The sequence below is a fragment of the Prionailurus bengalensis genome, chromosome A3 (genome assembly GCF_016509475.1).
Source record: "Prionailurus bengalensis isolate Pbe53 chromosome A3, Fcat_Pben_1.1_paternal_pri, whole genome shotgun sequence".
Lineage (NCBI taxonomy): Eukaryota > Metazoa > Chordata > Mammalia > Carnivora > Felidae > Prionailurus > Prionailurus bengalensis.
The window spans coordinates 15,644,463-15,664,164 of record NC_057354.1 but is presented as its reverse complement, the minus strand read 5'-3'; the positions used below and the strand labels follow the sequence as shown (position 1 = coordinate 15,664,164).

Sequence of the window (19,702 nt, the reverse complement as noted above, 5' to 3'; positions counted from 1 at the left end):
AACACGAATAAGAGGTAAAAAGTTCTAGTCATAAAATAAATAAGTCACAGAGATGAATAGTATAGCATAGGAAATACAGTCAATACTTTTTTTTAATTTTTAAAAAAACATTGTTATTTATTTTTGAGAGACAGAGAGAGAGTGTGAGCAGGGGAGGGGCAGAGAGAGAGCGGGAGACACAGAATCGGAAACAGGCTCCAGGCTCTGAGAGAGAGCCCCATGTGGGTCTTGAACCCACCAACTGTGAGATCATGACCTGAGCCGAAGCCAGATGCCCAACCGACTGAGCCACCCAGGTGCCCCGTCAAAAATATTTTAATAACGTTGTATGGCAACAGATTGTGACGACACTTACTGTGGTGAGTATCGCATGATGTATCGAATCGGTGATTCACTATGTTGTGCACCTGAAACTAATATAATATCATATATCAACTGTACTTCAATTAAAAAAAATCAGGATCTACAGGATATGCAGGGAGACATAGATTGAAGGTCACCCACAGGAGAATTTAACACACCATCACTGCAAGATGGTTCAAATGGACAACAAAAAATAAGGATACAGAAGATCAGAGGAGAGTATCCTTAAATACTGACATCAGTGAAAAAGGAGTAATGGGGGCACCTGGATGGCTCAGTCAGTTAAAGGTCTGATTGTTGATCTCGGCTCAGGTCATGATCTCACAGTTCGTGAGTTCGAGCCCCATGTCAGGCTCTTGGCTGACATCACAGAGCCTGCTTGAGATTTTCTCTCTCTGTCCCTCCCCCACTCCAAAATAAATAAATACACATTTAAAAAAAAAAACAAGTAGATCAAAATTTGCACACACAAACAAAAAGTCAGGAAAAAAAGGACAGAGTAAATCGGAGGATGTTTAAAAAAGTGATAATAATATGGGCAAAATAATAAATTTATGAGGTTGAGCCTAGGAAAACAGTAGCTCTAGTTAATAAATCAAAATCTTATTTTTAAAAATATTTACAAAATAGACAAATCTCTACCTACTTAACTTTGCTTTTTTTTATGTTTATTTTATTTATTTATTTATTTATTTTTTTGAGAGAGACAGACCATGAGTGGGGTAAGGGGAGGGAGAAAGAGGGAGACACAGAATCAGGAACAGGCTCCAGGCTCCACACTGTCAGCACAGAGCCCAATGCGGGGCTCGAACTCACGAGCTGAGAGATCATGACCCGAGCCGAAGTCGGACGCTTAACCGACTGAGCCACCCAGGCGCCCCTCTTTGATAAAATGAAAGAAAGCAAAAATAAATAAAATGAAGTACAACAGTGGAAAACGCTATTGAGAGAGACAAAATCATCCTGAGACCACTTGGCAGACCAGCTTCCTTCCTCACCGCTTCTGGCTGCTGTCCTCAGGGTGAGGAGGCTGTCAGGTGCTGCGTGCATGGTTGTTGTCAGGGTGAGGACAGAGGGGACCAGCGACTGTCTCCCCCGATGCACAGGCGGGCTGCTATTTTCAAGGCTGATGGGGAATGATGTTTCAGCTTTACAGAGCGGGGCTGGGGACAAATGTCAGGAGAATCCCAGGGCAGACTCTTGAGCTGATCCATGAAACCAATCTGAAAAGGTTTCCTAAACCTGCACCGGATCTCAGCGAGGACCAGCCCAGCAGAGCCAGGGGGCAGCAGGGAAGACGCCCAGAGCAAAGGCACTGAGGTTTTCAGCCGCATCTTCCCCGTGTGGCCCTGAATGGACAAGTGCAGCCGGCCTGGCCCGAGAAAGGTGTGGTGACCCTCAGAAGAAGGGTTTTGGTCACACCACCAGGTAAGCCACTGAGCGTAACACTGATGGCGGCCAAGGACAAGGAGGCCGTGGAATGGAGTGGCCAGCAGGGTGATGAGGAAGAGTGGCTGTGGGCCTGATGCCAGCAGCAGGGGCTGGCGCTGAAGTTTGTCCCACTCACCCCCATCCTCTGGGGTCTCCCTCCGCAAAAGCATCCATCTGGAGGTACTGCTCCCCAGTGTGACTGCAGCACAAGGCGGGCACTGGGTCTGACTGGGACGGGTGCAGCCCAGACCCCCTTCAAGGAGCCCCTCTCGGCCCAGCTGCGCAAGCCTAACTGAATGCTTCTCAGGCACCACCTTGGTGCTCGAGCTGGGGCCCCCCAGCCAGGGACAGGGTAGGGCTATGGTACTTTCTGCCCAAGGGAGGACTCCTCGTGGAAAATGCTTGCTCCAGGGCTCCCGGTGGGGCCAGCAGAGACGCGGTCAGGTCAGCATGGTGCTGGCTCCCTTCGTGGGCCCAGTCCTGCTTCTCTCTGGTACTTTTGCTGGTGGCACTTTGCAATGGAACTTGCGCCCCTCCCTGTGTCCCAGCCACTGCTACGCTAAGAACCCAGTCTGCAAAATGTGTCTCCAGGGATTTATGAAGATTCGGGCTGAGGGGGGTATTGTAAGAACAAGAGCGTCCAGTGTGACCACAGCCAGAAACACAGCCAGTTCCACAGCTGTGTGATGGGGACACCTGGCTGCCGCACACTCCCCGGGGCCACCGGTGCCCGTGACTCGGGTGCTGCCGTGGACAGTGATACTGTGTGGCCCTGGGGAAGAATGCCCCTTCGTCCTTGCTGCTTGGAGCCACTCGGGGAGATGTGACGTGCCAGGGGAACTTCGGATTTGCTGAGCAGCCCTGGGTGTCGGGGGCGAATGAAAGTGAGTCTGTTCAGTTCCTGCAGTGGGAAACTGTCTCTGCCTCTCATCCAGACTCAAATACAGACTCAGAAAGAAGGGCGCCCAACATATAAGAAGGGCGTCCCACACAGTGGGCAGTCAACAGACATTAAGTAGCTTCTCTACTGTGGATTTCCATAAGGTTCCAAACTCCCCACGAAGCTCTTTGAGGTGACATTTGCAAAGGGAATGGCATAAAGGTTCCTGCCTCTGAAACAGAGGCCACACTCCTTAGTCACCATGGGAATGTCCTGGGAAAGTGCCTTCTCATACTGAGCTAAACACCAAGACAGCTGTCTTACCAGTTTCTCCCTCGACAGTCATTTATTTCACAAGGCAACTTTTAATAAACCCCAAATCAATTTTCTGCCCCTATTTTAAAATTTTTAATGTTTTATTTTTGAGAGAGAGAGAGAGAGAGAGGCAGAATGTGAGCAGGGGAGGGGCAGAGAGAGAGGGAGACAGAATCCCAAGCAGGCTCCAGGCTCGGAGCTGTCAGCACAGAGCCCGACTCTGGTCAGCTCCTATTTTAATCCTGGTTTACTTTCTCCGCTTTTCCACACTACACGGTGCTTGGTCTTCCCTAGTCTGCAGCCTGGTGTTTTTATGGGAACACTTATTCAATAACACTATCCCACGGTCTTTTCCTCCTGAACCACAGTAAAGCACAGCACTGCTGCCTCCGGGCAAGCTGACGTCACATCTTGTTAGCCTACGTGGCCAAAGCCTTGGCCATCGTGTTCACCCCCCTCCCTAGCAGTGAGATGCTGCAGCCATTGGCTGCCGGAATAAATCCTCACTTCTTTCTGTCCCCATGTCTACGGCTTACTACCACTAGTCCTCACATCCGTGACAGTCCGTGCATGTGCTGTTTGAACCACACTTGGTGGCTGCAGAGAAGGCAAGGACAGCAGGCATCTGGACTTTCCATCATCTGCAGGGGACCTGGCCTCAGCCTCCCCCTGCCAAGACTAGCCTGGCAGGAGACTCCCTCATTACAGGAGCGGTGTTTGTACGCTTAGAAGTCAAGAAATGAACGTTGTCTAAAACACTCCCACCTCAAGGGTCTGGCCGAACTTCCTGCCTGTAGTTGAACCACGTGTGAAAAGGAAGGTGATCGGAGCAGGAGGGTCTCCAAGGCCCCTTGGCCGGCATCCTCGAAACCACCCACTGCCTCATAACTCTGCATGTAGTGGTGACGATGGGAAAGGTGGGAAATGAGAGGCTGTGTGATATTAGTGAAATTACCCTGAGAGGTTAATTGGGAACAGCTCAACTGCTACCGCGCTTCTCCCGAAGACATAACGTTCTCCAGCTGAGGAGTTTTTTTGCTGAGATAAAACCCTGATGTCATATCTGCAGGCTCTGTGTGCACTTTGGGGGCTGAAAAGGCAGGGTCACTGATAATTTTTGGACATTCTTTGACCTCTTTCTAGGCTCTCCTTGTCCAGAATATCCTCGGATGAGGAGACTCTGTTCCAGTCAGCCATGTGTGTCTGCCCCGAGGAGGTCAGCGTGACAAGGGTCATGCACAGACACCGCGTGCTTCTCAGCTTGTCACAGATGCCCTGAGCTGCAACCTTCTGCTGCATTTGGATTGGAAATCCCCTTCGCCATAATCCAGATTCCTGCAATGGGAAACCTGAAGCCTAGGGGAGCCATCAAAGTCCACACTAGGCGTCAAGGGCACAGCTGGGCCAGGAACTACCTGTCCCGATACTGTTTTTTCTCTTTCCATAGGATGCCGACTAGCTGACTAACCCTGGGGGGACTGGTAGCCTTTCCAAAAAGACTTGTTGATCTATTCATTCTACCTGAACCAGAAATCAAGTTCACAGCAGGCATTCCATGGTCACAACATCACTCAAGACAAAGAGTAGAATCAAAGATATGCAGGTTTGGGGAGAAGATAAGAAGACAGTGCACAAAAGGCCCAGGTAGCCATTATCACGAGGCATTCTGCATCATTTTGATGTCCTCACATTGATCTTTCTGCTCTTCTCTTGCCAATTTCCTCCTTACAGGGCAGAGAGACCTTTGCTGAGACTCTTGGAGTGTTTCTCAAGCAAGAAAGGTCCTAAGCGACTAAGCCACCCATTTCACAGTAAGGGAGGCAAAGGCCAGTGACAGATGGAATTAGCCCAAATCGGTGGGGAACCAGTCTCATAGGCCCAAATAAAAAAGGAGTCATGTTTATTTGTTTAAGATTTTATTTTATTTTTTTATTTTTTTAACATTTATTTATTTTTGAGACAGAGAGAGACAGAGCATGAATGGGGGAGGGTCAGAGAAAGAGGGAGACACAGAATCCAAAACAGGCTCCAGGCTCTGAGCTGTCAGCACAGAGCCCGACGCAGGGCTCGAACTCACAGACCACGAGATCATGACCTGAGCCGAAGTCGGACGCTTAACCGACTGGGCCACCCAGGCGCCCCTCATTTTTCTATTAGGTCATCTCTTTTCTTTATTATTTTATAAACAGTCTTTTGATACATTATAGAATGTATATTTCCATCATATGTCTTTACTCTTATTTTTCCAATTTCGAATTGTTTTTCCTACTCTCTGATTGATTTTTGCCCTACAAAAGTTTTCCATTTGTATGTGTTTAGCTATATCAACTGGCTTTCAGAAGGTCGTCTCCATATCAGTATTATACAAAACTGTAGTCATGTTTTCTTTGAGTATTTTTATAACTTAAATCCTTCATCATCTAAAACTTGTTTTGAGATAATGGATGGGACAGAAATCCAGTATTTCCTGCCGGAATTGCTGACCATCTCTTTCAATATCACGTACTGAATTTTCTGACACTTCTCTGGTGATGTGGAATTCTGCCTGTACCATTTATAAATTCCTATAGGCCCTGAATTTCCTTTTTCTTCCATTGACATGTGTCTGTATGCCCCCACCATTACTGTATGCCCTAACTATGTTGGTGTATTTTTATGATAATTTTGGTTGCATTAATATGTGTCATTGAGCTGGGGCACTGGATGGTTCAGTCAGTTGAGCATCTGACTTCAGCTCAAGTCATGATCTCATGGTTCATGAGTTTGAGCCCTGCGTCGGGCTCCAGGCAGTCTGGAGCCTGCTTCGGATTCTGTGTCTCCCTGTCTCTCTGTGCCTCACCCGCTCACACTCTGTCTCTCTCTCAAAAATAAATAAACACTAAAAAAAATTTTATGTGTCCTTGAGCTTACTGTGGTCATCATTTCGCAGTGCATATTTATATCTAATCATAAGCTGTACACTGGAAGCTAATATAATGTCATGTGTCAATTATACCTCAATAAAATACAAAATAAAATAAAATTCCTGACAGTCTAGCACAAGGGGGAAAATGTGTTATTGGGTAACTCCTCCCATGATAATTTATCATCAGTTTTGTCCTGGCAAATCTCAAATGCTTTCTTTATCAGGTGGCATTTAGAACAATTTTAAATCATTTAGAAACCCTAACTATTAGTTATTTCATTGCAATGCATCAAATTTATAGTGTAAGAAATAGTGTATCTGGGCCGCCTGTGTGGCTCAGTAGGTTGAGCATCCAAATCTTGATTTCGGCCCAGGTCATGATCCCAAGGTTGTGGGATCGAGCCCTGCATGGGGCTCTGCACTGAGGGTGCGCCCTGCTTGGGATTCTTTCTCTCTTTGTTCCTCTCCCATGCTTTCACACTATCTCTAAAATAATAATAAAAAATTATATATATATATATATATATATATATATATATATGTCTGTTTTTGTGAATGGAATCTTATCTTTTGCTATGTTTTCTCACTGGTTATTGAATGTAGGAAAGTTACTTGATCTATGAAATATGGTAATTTCTTATTTAAAATGGCCTTGAGAGCACTAGAAAAGCAGGAAACTAGGGCCATTTCAGAAACACTGTCTCTCAAGGGTAAACTGCACAAAGAACCAAGTCTGTAACAAAATAAAGATAAAGAGCCTTTAAAAATAGACTGAAAATTTTCAAACAATTTTGTGGGTGGACTTAACAGCTGAAGTAAAGGGAGACTTGTCCTGTCCCTTCATAAATAGGCTTCTACTTGAAATAGGGCACTTGCTATGAAAACATTAATTGCATTGGGAAATTCCAGTTAGAAGATTGCAAGCATGTTGCTGAATATGTTCAATGGGCTCTAAAAAGTAAATAAACTAAAAATCAAAACAAACTCCTGGTTTAAAAAATTGATCTTCAAAATAAAACCAAGAGCGGAAGATCTCCTGCTGAGAATCTGGAATCTATGGATTAGGACACCGTTAGGTATTGTGAGCAACAGAGTCACTGGAAGAACCAAAGTCTCATAAAGATTAAGACGCAGGGGTGCCTGGGTGGCTCAGCTGGTTGAGCGTCTAACTTCAGCTCAGGTCATGATCTTACGGTTTGTGGGTTCAAGCCCTGCGTTGGGCTCTGTGCTGACAGCTCAGAGCCTGGAGCCTGCTTCCGATTCTGTGTCTCTTTCTCTCTCTGCTCCTCCCCCGCTCGTGCTCTGTCTCTGACTCTCAAAAATAAGTAAATGTAAAAAAGAAAATTAAAAAAAAAAAGACTAAGATGCAGAAGGACAGCTGACCAAAGTCTGCTTGACACTGCTCCTTTCAGGGAGGACTCAACACCCAATCACATCCTTTCCTTAACTGTCCCTGATGAACACAAGTACTGGTCCACGACACCCAACCCTGGATTCTTCAACCTTGGCACTGTTAACATTTTGGGATAGATAATTCTTTTTTTTTGTGGGGATCAGAGTTTTCCTGTGCATTGTAGGATGCTTGGCAACATTCCTGGCCTCTGCCTAGATCCCTGTGGTGTGACTAAATGTCTCCAGGCATTGTCTGGTGTCCTCAGGGGGGCAAAACTGCCCTGGTTGAGAGCACGTTGGATCCCTCCAAATACCAAAAACACTCAAATACTGAAAATTTCTAACAAGCTTAGGTCCTTTCCCATGTCCCAGCCTGTGAGTGTTACTTTAGAAAGATCACCATCATTCTTCCAGGCTGTCTGTTAAGCTGTGTGGCTGTCAGCATCACACCCAGCTTGTAGGCTCCACGAAATTGACAATTGATTGCTCTATTTTTTCCAAACATTCCCTGTGGCAGAAATTGTTTCACAGTTTTATCCAATTATTTGAGCCCCGTTGCAGAAGTAGTCTATGAGGTCAGTCTTTGAGATTTGTTCCCACCCAGGAGGGTTCTTTTTCCATGAACCTCTCAGGGAATTACTAGTTGTAAATTAGTCAACTAGTTGGCCTGTCACTGAGCTTTTTGCTCTCACGGAGCTGCCACCTTCTTCTTAATTGCTTCCCACCAAAATCTTCATTGTGTTCAAGAGCGCCTATAGGCTTGAACTTTCCCACATTCTGTTTTAAATAAAGTCAGTTTTGCGGGGAGAGCTTCAGAGCTCTCTGTTGTTACAGACTGCCTCTTACCCTGGGCAGAATCTCTGAGCTACATCCATGGAGCTGTGTTGGAGATAGTGTTCAGTGTGGCTTGTGAGTAAAGAGCCCAGAAAATAGGTCATTGTTTGACACCACCCTCCACAAGAGACCCACAGTTCCCCAGTACCACCTATCTGTTGCTGAGACAAAGAATCAGATACCCCCTCTCCAGGGTCTTTGTGCACCCCGGGGTTAGAAGAACGAGTATCGCTATAAGCTTAGCTACACTTGAGCCACTTTCCAGGACCTTGCAGACTCTGTTCTAGCCAGCCATGTGTGTCTGTCCCCAGGCATCCAGGTTCTTTGCAGCTCATAACAGATACCACAAGCCACAACCCTACATTGAGTTTGGAGTTGAAATCCCTGTTGACAGGATCAGAAAACCGCATCCTCCTTACAGATGGGAAAACTGTTTAGGAGTCAGGAGCAGAGCTGGGAATGGGAACTATCTGTTCTGATTTCAAATCATTTTTCTTTCCACAGGAGGTAGACCAAGGCAGGGGGATTTAGGAGTTTTTCAAAAACGACCATTGACGCATTAGTTTAGCTTGACCCTGAACGAAAGTATAGGGTTATACCTTCCGGTGGCAAGTGATACTTGTCCAGTAGCAATTCCAAACCCATAGAACAATATAAGCCGAAGTGTGGAATTAAAGTAAATGTATTAATTGCAGTATTGTTTGCAAGTGCAAAGTACTGGAAACAAACTAAACGCCCACACACAGGAAGGAGGGTGATTAATCAATGGTGGCACATGTATACGCTGAATTATTATGGCAGCTGTAACCAGGAATGTGGATGAAATATTTACCTTTACTATTGTCCTTTGTTTCTTTTTATGGTTTGGGATTACTGTGGAGTGTTCTTCCATTTCTCCTCAAGGACTCCATTTAGCATTTCTCATAGGTGATGTCTAGCAATGATGAAATCCTTCAGTTTTTATTTTTCTGGGAGTGTCTTACTTTCTCTTTCATTTTTGATGGGTAGTTTTGCTAGATGTAAAACTCTTGGAGATGAACACTACTCCAAATACAAGTGGTAGAGAGGGGTGGGCTTTGCTGTATCAGTTGACCCAAACTATCAGCCCGGTGAATGTCCCTGTCACCCATCCTGCTCCTGTACATGTTAATGTGGGGCTTGTACTTTCTCCGCAACCATTTCTTCTTCCACAGTCTTGAAGCTTCTGCAGGAGCTTTCTACTATGATTTCTCTCATCCTGTTGCTCTATATTAAATCATCTAGGCCTAGCGCTTTGTGGCACTAAGGCAAGAGATGAATAGACAATTTCCTGTACCTCTTTCATATTTGTACAGTTCGGGTTTTCTGTCTATTCTTAAAGCAATGAGGTAATTCATTCTGTAACATTTTCTATGTTGTCAAGTAATTTTGCATTGAACTGAGCAAAACACTGTAAAATTCCCTCTTTTTTCCTTTGGGTGTATTATTTTCCCATTGTCATATCAAATTTTACATATTTTAATATTTTCCTCCCTCTTCTTGATTTTTCCAGGAGGAGCTTTTCCTTTCCCTATCAAGACATCATACCAAGGACTTATTCACCAATAATACCATTTTTATGCTTTTGAAAACACTGATTGCTTCTTTTATTTGTATCAATACATTCTTTTTAAATTTTGAAATGCATTTTTTTTCAAATGTCATTGAATTCTATTTTTTAAAGTTTTTTTTTTTGAGACAGAGAGAGAGTGAGTGAGACAGAGAGAGAGAGAGAGAGAGAGCAGGGGAGGGTCAGGGAGAGAGGGAGAGAGAATCCCAAGCAGGCTCCATGTTGTCAGCCCTGCTGTCAGCACAGAGCCTGTTGCGGGGCTCGATCCCACAGCCATGAGATCATGACCTGAGCTGAAACCAAGAGTCGGGCACTTAGCCAACTGAGCCACCTAAGGACCCCTGAATTGTATTCTAATAAGAATATCATAATCTCATGCTATTTTTGGGTTGCGATTTTCTGGTTTGTTTTTGCAAATCTTCAGCCCCTTTGTTTTATCTGTATCTTCTGCACACAGGATGCGACAAAGATTTTGTTCTTGGATTCATAACTAAAATTAATGCTGTCAGATCCTTTCTTCTACTGGCCCACCTGGAACAGAGTGGTTTCTGGTATTTTCCTGAGGGAATGGCAGGAAGGAGTACAAAGGTAATTAGGGCACAGTAGGCACTGTAGACAATTATAGTTCAGGAACATTTCAACCTAATCTGCTCAGGTCTCTGCCCAAGGGAAATTTTGCCCCTCAGCTTTTGATATTACCACCCTTGGGGCACACACATAACCTTGGTAGGAGCTCAGAATGGCTTAGTGAAACCATTTAGCCCACATGCGTTATGTTTGACAACTTAGTAATTTTTAATCTCTGTTCTTTACATAAAAAGCTTGGTTGATCTTTCCTTTTACATATGGCATTCCCTACAAGTAGATCAGGATTTTAGGATAGAATGATTGGAAATATGTTGTCAAAGCCATCCTTCCTTCAGAACCACCTTCCATGGTGTTTTGAATTTACACACGGTCACTATTGGGATGCTTCACTGGTCCTGTGGTCTGTCCACTAGCCAATTTCATGGGTCAAAGTAAAGGAATGCTCTTTGGACTATTTAAGACCTTCTCACATTTGCAGAAAGCTGCACTTCTCTAGATAAGTTGGAAATATTCTCTTTGCATCCTCTCTCAATATATTAATAAATTCATCGATGGTGGCAAACATTCTTCACAGACTATTGGGCTGTAGCTGTTTACTATTGAGGCAGGAAATTTTTTTATTAAAAAATTAATTTGGGGGCACCTGGATGGCTCATTCAGTTGGGCATCAGACCCTTGATTTTGGCTTATGTCATGATCTCACAGATCGAGCCCTCTGTTGGGCTCCACAGAGGCTGCTTGGGATTCTCTCTCTCTCTCTCTCTCTCTCTCTCTCTCTCTCTCTCTCTCTCTTCCTCTCCCCACCCCCTCTTGGTAAATAAATGAACATTTAAAAAATTTAATTTTGTTGTTTAGGTAAATTTACTGAAAAGAACTCGATAGAAAAACCAACACTCTTATTTCTTTATCTAATACTCATTGCCATCACCATTAAAACCTGTCAAATTCCTCCCATCCTTTGAAAATATCTCTGGAGCTCACCTTACCCACAGGTACAGCCCAGACTCCCATTCCATTGCAAATTCTGACTTCTTGAAAAGACTACTTCTGTTCTCTATCCTCCAACTGACAACTCAACCCAACAATTGTATTAATCTTCTGTAATTAAGGTTACTAGCAGCAGCTGGAGACAGTAAAGCTTTGGGCACATGTCAGTCTTTATTGTGATGAACTTCACAGTCAGTTTTGTAATTGGTGCACGCTGTTTACTTCTTGAAGTCTTCTTTCTTTGGCTTTCATTTGTCTTCAATGTCTTTCTACCTCTATGACTGTTCCTCCTCAGTAAAATAGAATGTTGTCTCAAGACCATTTTGAAACAAGGAGAAGTACAGGGTTATATTTGTGATGGAGTATTTAAATATTTTTTAAAATTTTTTATGTTTATTTATTTATTTTGAGAGAGAGTAAGAGTGAGCAGGAGAGAGAGAGAGAGAGAGAGAGAGAGGGAGAGAGAAAATCCCAATCAGGCTCCACGCTGTTGGCATGGAGCCCAACGAGGGGCTCGATCTCATGAGCCTGAGCTGAAATCAAGAGTTGGATGCTTAAACCAACTGAGCCATACAGGCATTTCTGTGATGGAGTATTTAAATGATGGCATCATGGAAGGATTAGTTTTGTAACCTGAAGTAAGTCTCTTTTCTCTGGATTGAGTTTCTTCTGTAAATACAGAAGGCTTAGCATGATGATCTATGAGTGTTGATAAAGATTTGCTGGAGCTTATAGGGGAAAGACAAAGGCCTCCAACGTTGTATCCCTTTGCAAAGTCCCTGGGGACTCTGACAGTGGCCCCTGTTGAGCAGGAGTGAGGAAGTTGGCATTTACTGATAAGTGAAGAAAGGGCAGGGCCTTTTGTAACTTTGGCTGACCCCTGACACACACAGTCAAGGGAAGGCATACATGAGAAACTCAACTCAGCTCTCAGCCAAGGCTTTCCTGGCAAGATGAAGTCTGATATCTTTGTCCTTCCTCTGCTCCTCATTTTTGAGAAGCGAGCAGCTATGAAGGGACTCAGTAGTGAGTGTAGGAGGTGGGCTTAGGGGAAAAGCTAGTCAAGGAGAATGGCTTTTAAGGGTATCCTGGGTGCTAGGAGAGAACCACATACTCTCTTCCCTGATGGGAACTAATTCTTTTTTTTTTTTTTTTTTTTTGGAACAAAGTCTTCCACAACGCAAACCACACAAACCACAGCCCTTTGGGGAATATCATGAGTGGTTGGGAACAGGTGGGTAGTGGTAAGAGATGGAAGGGAACTTTGGAGACTATTGAGCCCCAAGATTCTTATTATCAATTACCAGATGGATCATATGGATTTCTAAAGAGAAAACAAGGTCCACACGATTCTGGACAAAAAGGCAGACACCAGGCTGGCTCCAAAGACCAACTTTATAGCCTAACTTTAAAGCAAGTATGTGACAGTGATCATAATCAGACACAAAATCCTAATCAAGGGCATGGCCTATATACAGTGACATGCCAGGCTAATATCAAGAACAAGAACCATTCGTGGCACCTGGGTGGCTCAGTCAGTTAAGCTTCCGAGTTCCACTCAGGTCACGATCTTGTGGTTTGTGGGTTCGAGCCCCATGTGGGGCTCTGTGCTGACAGCTCAGAGCCTGGAGCCCGCTTCAGATCCTGTGTCTCCTTTTCTCTCTCTCTGCCCCTCCCCCCACAACGCTGTCTCTTTCTCTCTCTCTCCTCCCAAAAATAAACATTAAAAAATTAAAAAACAAAACAAAACAAGAACCACTCAATCATATACAACAAGGTGGACACCAAGAGAGATCCCAAGATAGTGATGGTATCCAACCTGAATAGTAAGTTCATGACAACCATCACAATCTTCCATAAAATCCTAATCGAGATTAAGGATGTGGCCAATATGTAAATGGAGCAGCAGGCCTCTATTCAGAGGCATGTACACAGCCCCAGACAGAAGCACAACCCCACGCGTGTGTGTGGGCTTCTCGATTCCCATGAATTCTCGTGAATAGGATAGAATCTTCAAAACCTCCTGGACATTTCATTCCCCACTTCCTCCTTTTAGGGTTTGTGGTCAGCCTCTCACTAGCTCCAATTGGTCTCCTTGTCTGAAGAAGCCACGATGTCAAAAGGACTGACCCAGGGAGAGGACTGAGCACAAAAAGTAAGCTCTGAGTTAGGTGGAATAAATATAGGCTCTTCATAAAAAAAGGAAGGTGCCAGACAGGTCAAATAGTGACAATTTTCTGGAGACGGAGCTTTTGAGTAGCATCAAATCCATTCTCTGTTTCTGCACCTGCCATTCTGCTGGTCCTCAGAGCTACCGCAGCGCAAGCCCGCTGGCCTCCGGGCTGCCGCACAGCCAGGAAGAAAGGGGATGGGAACGGGGCAAATCAACTGGCCACAGCGCTCTCTCTTCTCACTGAGATTCACCTGTTCTTCTTGAATAAACACTTCATAGATTGTTGCAAGCCTTTGGTAAGTCCCAACATTCTGAAAAGGTTGATTTTGACAATATTTGTAGTATTCAAACAGCTTTTATGGAGGAGCAGCTCTTACTCCAGCATTCTGAAAGTACTTACCTCCGTAATAGGGATTTCATAGACGCTTGCTATCAAATGAACTCAGTGAACTTCTAACCCTGTGCCAGTATGTTCCTTTAGCATCAATAGAGAAATGATTTTTTTATATATTCTACTGCTGATGTGAAGATGATCATGATTTTCCCTTTATTTGTTAATAAGAAGTATTCCACCGACTTCTGAGAGTTAAACCGACCATATAGTGTTGAAAAAAACCATACCCATCTTAAGCAATGGGAAGAAACAGACTTATGGATACACACAGGAGAATCGGGATCAGCTGTGGGAGGCAGAGAGCTGCAGAAAAGGGCCACCAAGCAAGCAGGGACATCATACACTTTTATGGGAGGTCAGGGAGAGCCAGCACGGTCTTGGGGCCTTGGTTTCACATTCCAAAGTGACCTGCAGTTAGACTTTTGACCTCAGCAGCAAATGAAGTTTATACGAGGTCATGGAGGCATAAAGACCGGCGGTAGAAAACATTCATCACACATCTTAAAGTTCTGTCTGGTCAGTGCCCAATGTATTGATAGTCTCCATAAATCTAGATATTATCTTGCTAATAGCTCATTTTCTTGCCTTGTTGTTGTGCCTGTGTGTGTTTCCAATGTTCATTTGTTCAAAGTAAGTTCTTCAAATGTACCCATTTCTGAAATCTGCTCTGAGGGATGGGTTTTACATCGTTCTGGATACACAGTGAGAAGAGAGGAGTCTGTCCGATCTAACGAGCGCCCCCGGGGAAAGCCAGTTCCCTCCTACTGCCTCAAAATCCATTCCATAAAGCACGAAGAATCAGGGGCCAGGCCAGCCCGGACCCTCCCTGAAAAGGCGGGAGCTCTCCTGGGCTCTCGCACGTTACAAAGTGACGCCTAGGAGTTCTTGCAGAGCCTCTCCTAGGGGGTGTAGGGAAGGAAACCGCTGCTCTTTCCTGGTCCCAGAGAGGCACCTGTGACCTTGGACCCTGGGAACCACAGCGCCCCCTGCTGGCGGGCCCCCGCCAGAGGCGATATAAGCCAAGAATCTGCCCGCGCGTTAGGCACACACTTGGCCGCGCCATGAAGCCGCTTGGCCTCTACGCGCTCGCCGTGATCCTCCTCCTCCTCCTCCTAGTCAGCCTGCACACGGCGCAGCCCGCGAAGCGGAAGCGGCAGAGGCGTGAGTGTGTCCGGGTGCAGCGGGCTCGCGTGTGGCTGGGGTGGGGAAACATTCCTCGGAGCGGTCCCGGGGACCTGCCGGCCTCGATGCCTGGCCACGACGCTCCGGTGCCCCCACCTCACCCTGTGGCATTTCTCCCCAGCTTACCAGAAACCTGGCTATTGCCCAGAGTTTCTTCTTGAATGCCCCTTCACCCTCTTCCCTGCGTGCAAGCGCGATAAGGGTTGCCGCAGCACGAAGAAGTGTTGTTTCTACAACTGCAAGAAGCAGTGTCTGGAGCCCTTGACAAGCTGGGATTGAGGTGAGACACCGCCACCCCCGCCCCAACCCCGCGTCTGCTGCTCTAGCCTCTGCCCCAGGAATGTTCCCGAAGAACACGGTGTCCCGGAGGGAATCGAGAACCGTCACTGCCCTGAGAAACCTTGGAGAACAGAGCTTTACAATTGGGATCTACCCTGAAATTCGTCTCGTGGGCCCTAGAGAGGGAGGCCCCAAGAACCCCTTCCGAGGAAAAGGCGCAGTTTAATTTCCTGTAATAGACATCACGCCTTTCTTTTGAATGGTGGTGCCGTTTGGATGAAGTGATCTCCAAGCCCCTCAACTGTTCCCGAATTTTTAGTATGATTATTTTCAATTGCCATTGTTTTTTCTTACAGCTTATAATAGTGAATCACTTTCCTCTCCACATTAAAAATGTGAGGTAAGGGATTCTAAGATTCTCATTCCTGAGGATGTCTCTCCTGGAATTCTCTCTCCCTTGTCCCTGATTCCTGGGCAGCACCTCCCAGTGCCCCTGGGAAGAGAGTAGCTGGCAGGATTCAGGCCCTGGGTGGTCTGGGGACCCAGTCTATGCCCCCCACCCCGCTACAGTTTGCACCTTCCCACATCTCTGATTCCCTCCTCTCTCCCCAGGTAGAAACCCCTTCTTAACCAGACCTGAAAAGACCCATGGCACCGGCTGAGACCTGGATAACTGACCCCCAATTCCTCCACACTCTTCTCACTCCTCAAACTTTCTTTCATCAAAAGTTAAATGCTTATTAATATGAAAACAACAGAAAGAAATAGTGTTGTATATTTAAAACTACATGAAAATCTATGACTCCTGGATGTCCCCCCGCCCCCCACCTCGCTTCTCTGTCTTCAGCCTTTGCCGGGGAGTGGGGGGGGGGGTCCTTTAGAGTTTGTTAAAAGGGAAGAAGTTACTGTTTCACATTTCATTTTGTTTGGTTCTTGCACTACTGTTTTTTCGGATATGTTTCTCTCTCGCAATGTCTCCTGACCTTCAGATTTTTTGTTGATCAGATTCCGGGGGCATTTTTGAGTCATATCTTCTGGGTCTGGATCCTGCAAAAGCTGTACACATTACCCCCAGGTGGATGAGGAAGACGAGTGATTGTCTCTGGTGTTGCTGCCTTTCCACTTGAGCGAGTAGCGTGTTCTCGGGCCACGTCTGCAACTTAGGGCTGGAAATGGAGCAGGTCGTGCCTTTGTTCCAAGCTACTTTAGGGTCTCAAATGTAGACCCATCATAAATCAGGAAAAGAAACACTATGACCCAGTTTAGCAACCTTAAGTCTTAGTGTGGGGGTGCAGCCCCCAGGCTACCTAATAATGAAATGATACCCTTGCATTTCTTACCTTCTGCTATGTGATTCAGTCTTGATTAGGAGTCACACAAGGATTTCAGGTCGGGGAGCGTGGCCTTCAAGAAATTTATTTTTCTTGGACACACACACACCTGAAACAAAGTTTTGTGAAGCTGCCGTTGCCTAGAATGTTTCAAGTTGACGTACAATATTTTTCATCATAACTTACATGGTTGCAAGTGCTAAAATTTTAGGGATATGGTGAGTATTTTCATTTAAATACAATGGGAGGGGTGCCTGGGTGGCTCAGTCAGTTAGGCATCTGACTCCTGATTGCAGCTCAGGTCATGATCTCATGGTTCATGAGATCAAGCCCCACGTCAGGCTCTGCAGTGACAGCGGAGTCTGCTTGGGATTCTGTCTCCCTCTCTCTCTGCCCCTCCCCCCTTTTTCTCTCAAAATAAATCAATCAACTTTTAAAAAAATAAATAAATACAACGGGGACCTCACTCTTTCCTTTTGTAATTTTTGCAATGTTTACTTTTGAGAGACAAAAGACAGAGCACGAGCAGGGGAGGGGTGGAGAGAGAGACACACACACAGAACCCGAAGCAGGCTCCAGGCTCTGAACTGTCAGCACAGAGCCCCATGCAGGGCCTCAAACTCAGGAACAGTGCGATCGTGACCTGAGCCGAGGTCGGACGCTTAACCCACTGAGCCACCCAGGCACCCAAGGGACCTCACTCATTCTAATGTTTCTAATGAAATCTGAAAAACGTCTTCATTTAATAATGCTATGTATTTGAAAAACACATGTTCTTACTTTTCCAAAACTTCTTCTGCCTCCTCATTTTCTTTTCCGTCCCTGCTTGAATAATTGAAGCCAAAACAAATGGATGTGTGCGTTCTTTGGAGCCTCTGAAAAGCAGATGTCAAGACAAGATGAGATAATCAAGAGTTTTTTGGGAGAAATGCCTGGGGGCAGGGGTGGTCAGTGGGAGGCAAGGAGACAAGGAGAGCCCCCAGACCACAAGGCAGGGCTGCCTCCTCTGGGGGAGGAGCACAAGAAGGGGGATGGTGGAGGAAGTCTCAGAACACAGAACAATCTAGAATGTCGGCCACGCTGACAGAGGGCGCCTGAGTGAATTTCACCTACTCTATCTCTCTGAGTGGGTCAGAGATGGAGGGGCTCCTGGCTAGCTTGGGGGTGACCTTCTCTTCCTTTCTCAAGGCAGGAGCTCAGTCAAGTCCTTCTACTGGGCAGGCCAAGAAAGGGCACCCTGGCAAACAGTGGCAAGTTCTTTGTGAGGGCCCCATCTCCTAGTGTGTCTGGACCACCTGAAATCGTCCTTTGACCAAACAGCTCTGTCTGCCACATTTCCCTCTGTCTCTCTGTTGTCCTTCACTTCACGTATATCTCCACGTATATGTGTCACCTCACGTATATCTCCTTGTCCCCTTATTCTTCACCGCATTCCCTCTCGATATCTATCTGGATTTCTTTTAAGTTCTGGGTCATTTAAATTTTTATTACTCTCTCTCTCTCTCTCTCTCTCTCTGCCTGTCCTTCTGTCTCTGACTCTCAGTTTTCATCATGTTTCCAGATGTTTGTCTTCGTTTCCTCCCTCTCTCTGTTTTTGCCATTCCTTGTTCTGTGTGTCTCTTTCCCTGGGCCAGGAGCACCAGAATCTGAACCCTCTACCTTCCCTCCTGAGCCGGTGACTCTCATTGCCCACCTATCAGCCTGGTCCCTGGCACTCTCTCCTCGCCCGTCTCTGGGTCATGGCTGCTTCGGGTCTTGAAGGATCTTGACACTCCCCCCTTCCTTTGGGCTTCTGGGTACTCCTTTTACCCCCTGGGAAGATGGTCTCTTGCACACTTGTCAAATGCACTCCTTCCTTGACCCTGTTGTCCTTCTGCAGAAGCAGAAAAAGCTAGAGCCTGCCCCTCTCCCTGGACTGGTGCCAGGTCTGTCGGCCCTCAGCTTTGTGCCAGGATGACCAGCCATGCTCAGAGAAGAAGCGATGCTGGGCTCGTGCTTGTTACGTGAGGTGCAGGGATGCTACGAATGTTCTGGACTTGGGGGAGAAGCTCCTATCTACAAGGAAAGGGCAAAGGCTGAGACTGAGGACAGAGTCTTGGGGTGCAACAGGGCTCGCTCTGTATCTGCTTGGGGACAAGGCCTGGCTAGGTCCCTGCCACTGCCCACGTTGTAAATCTTATTTCTTGACTGAAGGGCAACCACCAGCCGGTCCACCAGGGGGCCCACTGGATTAAAGGAATCAGGCCTTCTTCTACCAGATGGTTCAGCCTGGGGGCACTGGGGAGAGGGGTTGGCTTCTGTGGGGCCGGGTGAGGCGGGGCTGAGGCTCTGGTACAAGGGCTCTCAGGAAGGTAAGAAGGGGTAGGCTCAGATAGAGGACACACCGGCCACCCCCCTCCCCCAGCGTGGCCTAAATCCGCTGATGCTCTGCTGTCCTTGGCCGGGGGCTGCCTCACCCCTAACAGCTGGCAGGACCTCTGCCTTTCCACACCACCTCCTGCCGTCCTCCAGGTGCAGAATCTAGAGGGTCGCCTGTGCTTGTGCTTCTAGGCCTGATCTCTCTGACCTAGGCCCTGGGAGGGAGAAGCTTGGAGAAGCAGCCCTGAGGGCTGCTCATGAGGCTCATGAGACCGAGGTTTGAATGTCCGCTTTGCCTCTGACTTGCTTGTTGCCTCAGGCAGGTGGCAGCACCTCTCTGAGACTCAGTGACACTCAGTTTCTTCATTACAATGGCCATAATAGCATCCTTCAAGGCAACAGTGGTGCAGGGAATCTTGTGTGCTGCGGAGCTCATGTATCTGGAGGGCCGTGGCTGTGGTCATTCCCCAGGTCGAATGGGTCTAGTCTGATACCAAGGGCCAAACCCAATAGGACCAGAATATAAAGAACTCCTTGGATTAGTCCAATGGCCAGATTTTACAGATGGAAAAATGAAGGCACTGATGCAGTAAAAAGCTAGGATTTGAAGGTCAGCGTCCTGACCTCATGAGCAGTGTTCATGTAACTATACCACCTCCATTCTCCCTCTCTGCTTGGCCTAAGGAAATGCGGGGGGCTGGT

The 19,702-nt window shown here is 46.4% G+C and overlaps 1 long non-coding RNA gene across 1 annotated transcript; it reads left to right on the top strand.

The window, feature by feature from the left end:
• The first annotated feature begins 14,743 nt into the window (after positions 1-14,743).
• On the top strand, positions 14,744-16,905 carry LOC122466941. The gene is made up of 4 exons (XR_006292793.1): positions 14,744-15,011; positions 15,154-15,312; positions 15,668-15,711; positions 15,924-16,905. It is a non-coding gene; the product is annotated as an uncharacterized LOC122466941 (long non-coding RNA).
• The last annotated feature ends 2,797 nt before the right edge of the window (positions 16,906-19,702 follow it).